At 35.5% G+C, this 5932-nt stretch overlaps 1 non-coding gene across 1 annotated transcript; it reads right to left on the bottom strand.

The window, feature by feature from the left end:
* Nucleotides 1–1140: 1140 nt before the first annotated feature.
* LOC131178826 (small nucleolar RNA R71) lies at nt 1141–1247 on the bottom strand. Its single transcript, XR_009147835.1, has one exon. It is a non-coding gene; the product is annotated as a small nucleolar RNA R71 (small nucleolar RNA).
* Nucleotides 1248–5932: the final 4685 nt, after the last annotated feature.

A 5932-nucleotide genomic window follows, 5' to 3' on the forward strand; every position in this document is an offset into this window, starting at 1 on the left:
GTGTAATCTTTTGCTCCTCCATAAGGTGCAAGGTTAAGGTGTCCAGAGAATTACACAGCCCTACGCTTTGTAATGCTACACGGGCTGTGTAAAGGCTACCAACAGAGAATTCCAATTTGACTTTTCTTCCTTTTTATTCAACCTAAAGGGACTTCTAAGCTGTTAGGACTCTAAATTGAGTATTTTTATTCCAGATATAAATACAAGAAGTTAGAAACAAAGCGGGGATCGATTGTTTTGTTTTAGAGCATAACAATCCATCTTAAGAGAGATCATTAGCAAGATTTCCAGAAGAGATTCTCAGCCACAGCTCCAAAAGTTCAAAGCTACAAATTCTCATTCTAGTTTTCTTCATTCTATTTCTTCTGATATGTTTCTTTTATTTTCTTATTTTATGTTTGATTGTAAGACTCACCATGAGTGAGTAGTTTTCTTTATTTTGGAATTAGGGATGTAGCACTTTTAATTCAGTTATGAATTTTATTTAATTTTATTTCAATAAATTTAGGATTTCATTCTTTGATTCAATTTATTGTGTTCTTAATGTATGTTATGTGTTGAGTCCCACTTAGTATTGATTCTAAATATTAATTTAAGGACTGAAAGGTGAAAATTAATATTGAATAAATAAGAATTTGAATTTTGGGTTTTTGACCTTAAGATAAACTAAGATCCTATGTGGAATTGATAATTAATTAAAGATCTTAAAGGGTCTTAATTAATTTAGTCACCATAAAAGTAGGAAACTGAAACCTCAACCATGGTAGACAATTGTCTAAAACCTTTGAGAGACTATAGAGCTCCAACTATTTAAGGATTCTAGCTGAGTATAACCAGATCAACAATTGATGCCAACAATTTTGAACTGAAATCGGCATGGCTCTAGATGATTCAATAGACTCAATTTGGAGGATCACCAATGGAGGATCCATACTACCATCTCCAATGCTTTCTTGATCTCTATGGTACATTCAAGATGAATGGTGTTTCTGAAGACGTTATTTGACTAAGAGCATTCCCATTCTCTCTTAGGGATAAAGAAAGAAAGTGGCTATTATCTCAACTTACAGGATCATTCACCAACTAGGCCGATCTGTCTCAAACCTTTTTATCAAGATACTTTTTGCCTGGGAAGACTACTAACTTAAAGCTAAACTCAATACCTTTAGATAGAAAGATAATGAATCTTTCTATGATGCATGAGAAAGGTACAAAGATCTTCAGAGGGAGTGCCCACACCATGGCTTCCAGGATTGGCTCCTCATTTAGAACTTCTACAATGGGTTATTATCATCAACAAGGAGCACTATAGATTCAGTAGCTGGGGGAGATTTAATGGAGAAAACCACTACTGAAGCTTTGGAACTTCTGAAGAGAGTTACCTATCACAATTTTAAATAATCTAATGAAAGAGGGGACATAAGGAGAACAACTAGAGTACTGGAATTGGGTGCACTAAGTATGATCAATGCTTAATTTGACGAACTGTCAAAGAGGCTTGACAGAATGCAAGCCAAGGTAATTGGGATTAGTAATCAATTTTGTGACCACTATGGAGGAGGACACTAAAGCTCAGAGTGTAACAACTATAATAAGCCCTCTACAGAATAAGTGAACTATATGAATAACAATGGGAACTTCAACCAAAGAGTGATTGGAAATCCTTACTCAAAAACTTATATTCTTAGATGGGGAATCACTCAAATTTCTCATGGTCCAACCAGTAGAACCAATAGAACCAGCCGATTATTTGACAACAGGGCTACAAACCAACACCACTAGGCTTTCAAAATAAAAATTAGAACTAGCCTCGATAGCCAAAACTTCCTCAATCACAACAGACTGAACTGAAGATGACTATGAAATCTGTGATAAAAAGCTTCTTAGCAACCCAACAACAATAAATGAGATGATCAAATAGCTTACTTCCAAAATGGACCAATTGGCTACTCATAACAAAATGCTTAAAATCAAATAGCTCAATAAACTAGTTCTTCAAGCAAAGGCATTAGCAAATTACCTAGTCAGCCTGAGATGAATCCAAAGTAGTAATGTAAGGCAAATACTTTGAGGAGCAGCAAGATATTGGAAAACCAAAAACTAGAGGATAAATAAGAATATTCTAATGAAACTTCTGGTGAGAACGAAGCTCAAGCAAAGGAAAAAGAAAAACATGCTAACAAGGGTATTGGGAAGGAGGAGGAAAAGAAAGAAGAGAAAAAGGAACTACCTAAGCCCTATCAACCACTATTATCTTTTCCTCAAAAATTCCAAAAAGCTAAAATGGACAAGCAGTTAGGGAAATTTTTAGAGGTTTTACAAAAACTCTAAATCAACATTCCTTTCACAAAAGCCCTATCTCAAATGCCATCCTATGCTAAGTTTTTGAAAGAGATACTTTCCAATAAAAGGAAACTTGATGACTATGAGATAGTTGCCCTAACTGAAGAATGCAGTGCAATACTATAAAACAAGCTACCTCTGAAGTTGGATGATCCTAGAAGTTTCTCCATACTTTGTCTGATAGGCAATATGAACATTGACAAAGCCCTTTGTGACTTGGAAGTAAGTGTCAGTCTTTTGCCTTTATTAATTGTCAAAAACTAAATGTTGGAGAGCTAAAGCCAAATACTATCTTTTTATAGCTGGCAGATAGATATGTCAAGTATCTAATTGGAATTCTGGAGAATATTCCAAAAAAGGTTGATAAATTCTTTATACCTACTGACTTTGTTATCCGACCTTTCTTAGCAACTACCAGAGCCATCATAAATGTTAAAAATGGACGGTTGACTCTCAAAGTGGGAGAAGAGGGAGTAGAATTCAACCTGCTTCAAGATATGAAATAAAAGATAGACATGGATAAATGCCTAACGGTGAATATTATTGATGTGCTAGTAGAAGAGAAGTTCAAAAAGAGATATCCAAAAGATTCTCAAGAAGCTTGTATTGTGCATAGCAATACCATTAAAGATGAAACCAAAAAGATTGCAGCTTGTGCGCAAATAGTGGAACCTAGCCCACCACTACCATCAGCCTAATCACTTTAAGGGGAGGAGTTGAAACAAACCCTAACCATATCAGCACCAATTAGTAAGGAAGAAGCACCTCAAGTAGAACTAAAACTTCTTCCTTCCACCCTTAGGTATCATTTTTTTGCGCAAACTCCACTTTTCCTATGATTATAAATGCTAGTCTAACTAACCTAGAGGAGGAGAAAATATTAAGAGAATTGAAAATCCATAGGAAAATTATTGGGTTCACCATAGATGACCTAAAAGGGATTAGCTCTTCTATTTGTATGCATAGAATACCTATGGAAAAAAATAGTAAACTCACAATTGAGCATCAAAGGAGACTTAACCCTAACATGAAAAACTATTACATGCAAGAGAAATTTTCCCTATTTCTGATAGTAAATGGGTTAGTCCAATACATGTGGTACGTAAAAGGGTTGGGATAATTATAATAAAGAATGAGAATAATGAGCTAATTTTTACTAGGACTGTTAACGATTGGCGAATGTTCATTGATTATAGCAAACTAAATAGTGCCACCCAGAAAGACCATTTTCCTTTTCCTTTCATTGATCAAATGCTTAAAAGACTAGCCAAGCATTCTTGCTTCTGTTACTTAGATTGGTACTCAGGATTTTTCCAAATCCTTATTCACCTAAAAGACCAAGAAAAGACAACTTTCACTTGTTCCTTTGGCAATTTTGCTTATAGGTGAATGCCATTTGGTCCCCTATTACTTTTCAAAGAAGCATGATAGCTATATTTTTTTTTATTTCATTGAAAATAATGTGGAAGAATTTATGGATGATATTTCTGTCTATGACACTACTTTTTATGAATGTCTAACCAACCTTTTTAAATTGTTACAAAGATGTGAGGAATCAAACCTAGTACTTAATTAGGAAAAATGCTAGTTCATGGTTCGTGAGGGCATAGTACTTGGTCACCTAGTATTAGAAAGAGGCATCAAGGTGGACAAATAAAAAATTGAAGTCATAGAGAAGATGCCACCACTGATATCAATTAAAGGAATGCGAAGCTTTTTGGGACATGTAGGCTTCTATCGCAGATTTGTAAAATTTTTTTCCATAATAGCTTAGCCTTTAACACACATGTTAAATCAAGATGTGCCCTTTAATTTTGATAAAGATTGCCTCACTTCTTTTTGCAGGATAAAGGACGCATTGATTTTGGCCCCTATAATGCAACATCTAGACTAGGAACTTCCATTCGAGATCATGTACAACACAAATGACTATGTAGTTGGAGTAGTACTTGGACAAAGAAAAAAAGGTCCATGCCATCTACTATGCCAACAAGATGCTTGATGATGCATAAGTTAACTATATAACTATAGAAAAGGAGTTCCTAACTGTTGTTTTTCCAATTGACAAATTTAGATCCTACTTAGTGGGATCAAAAGTCATTATGTGCATCGACCACACAGCTCTTCGATATCTCTTGAACAAGAAAGAAGCAAAACCAAGGTTGATTTGGTTGATATTTTTCCTATGGGAATTTAACTTGAAAATCAAAGACAAAAAGGGAACAAATAAAATAGTAGCTGACTATCTCTCAAGGCTAAGGCAAGAGGAAAGGGAGACCAAATTGATGAAATACCAATAGATGACTCTTTTCCAGATGAACATCTCCTATCTATAGCTCAACCTCCATGGCATGTAGACATTGTCAATTACCTTGTATGTGGGGTTCTACCACCAAACATGTCTTATCAATAGAAGAAAAAGTTTCTATTGGATGTGAGGAACTACACATGGAAAGAGCCACTACTATACAAGAGATGCAATGAGGGACTCATCCAAAGATGCATTTCAAAGACAGCTGCAAAGATAATGCAGTCAAGGTTCTATTGGCCCACCTTATTCAAAGATGCAAGAGATTTTATGCTCAAATGCAGTAAATGTCAAAGACCAGGAATATTTCAGAAAAGAATGAGATGCCCTTGCATGGAATACTTGAAGTAGAACTGTTCAATGTGTGGAGAATAGACTTCATGGGTTCATTCCCATTTTCATATGAAAACAAGTATATCTTAGTTGGTGTTGATTATGTATCTAAATGGGTGGAAGCAATAGAATCACCAACCAACGATGTAAGAGTGGTCATCAAATTTCTCAAAAAGTACATCTTCACAAGGTGTGGTATTCTAAGGGCCATAATCAGTGATAGAGGAAGTCACTTATGTAATCACCATTTTGAAGTATTATTGAAGAAATATAGAATGACACACAAAGTAGCAACACTGTACCACCCACAAATAAGTGGACAAGTGAAAAATTTAAATAGGGAATTGAAGAGGATATTAGAGAAGACAGTCGCTCAAGGATTTGTCTTTAAAGCTATATGATGCACTTTGGGTGTACTGCATAGCCTTCAAAACACCTATTAGAACCACCCCCTTCTACTTGGTTTTTAGGAAACCATGCCACCTACCTGTTAAGCTAGAACATAAGGCATGTTGGGCAATAAAAACCCTAAATTTTGACCTAAAAGGTGCTGGAGAAAAGAGGCTTCTACAACTGAATAAGTTGGAAAAAATTAGGCAAGATGCTTATGAAAATGTAAGAATTTATAAAGAAAGGACCAAGAATTAGCATAACAAGCGATAATGAGAAAAGAATTCACCATTCTTTTATGTGGTTTAGGGAGACAGAGGTTTGATAGCGATAAATTCTAAAAGATCCCTGTAAATAGGACAATATACAATGGGTTACATTTTGGAGGACCATAGCACCAAGTGCCCCTGAGTACCAACCTAATAGATCCAAATCCTTAGGCCTTATAAGCCAAACACTCCAATACCTCCATCGTTTGTCAGCCCACACCATCATGAGGAGAGGAGACAGTTTAGGGGTGATGAACGCCAGTGAATTATTCTTCTTTTGGTGCATATT

The sequence above is a fragment of the Hevea brasiliensis genome, chromosome 3 (genome assembly GCF_030052815.1).
Source record: "Hevea brasiliensis isolate MT/VB/25A 57/8 chromosome 3, ASM3005281v1, whole genome shotgun sequence".
In the NCBI taxonomy this organism is placed as follows: domain Eukaryota; kingdom Viridiplantae; phylum Streptophyta; class Magnoliopsida; order Malpighiales; family Euphorbiaceae; genus Hevea; species Hevea brasiliensis.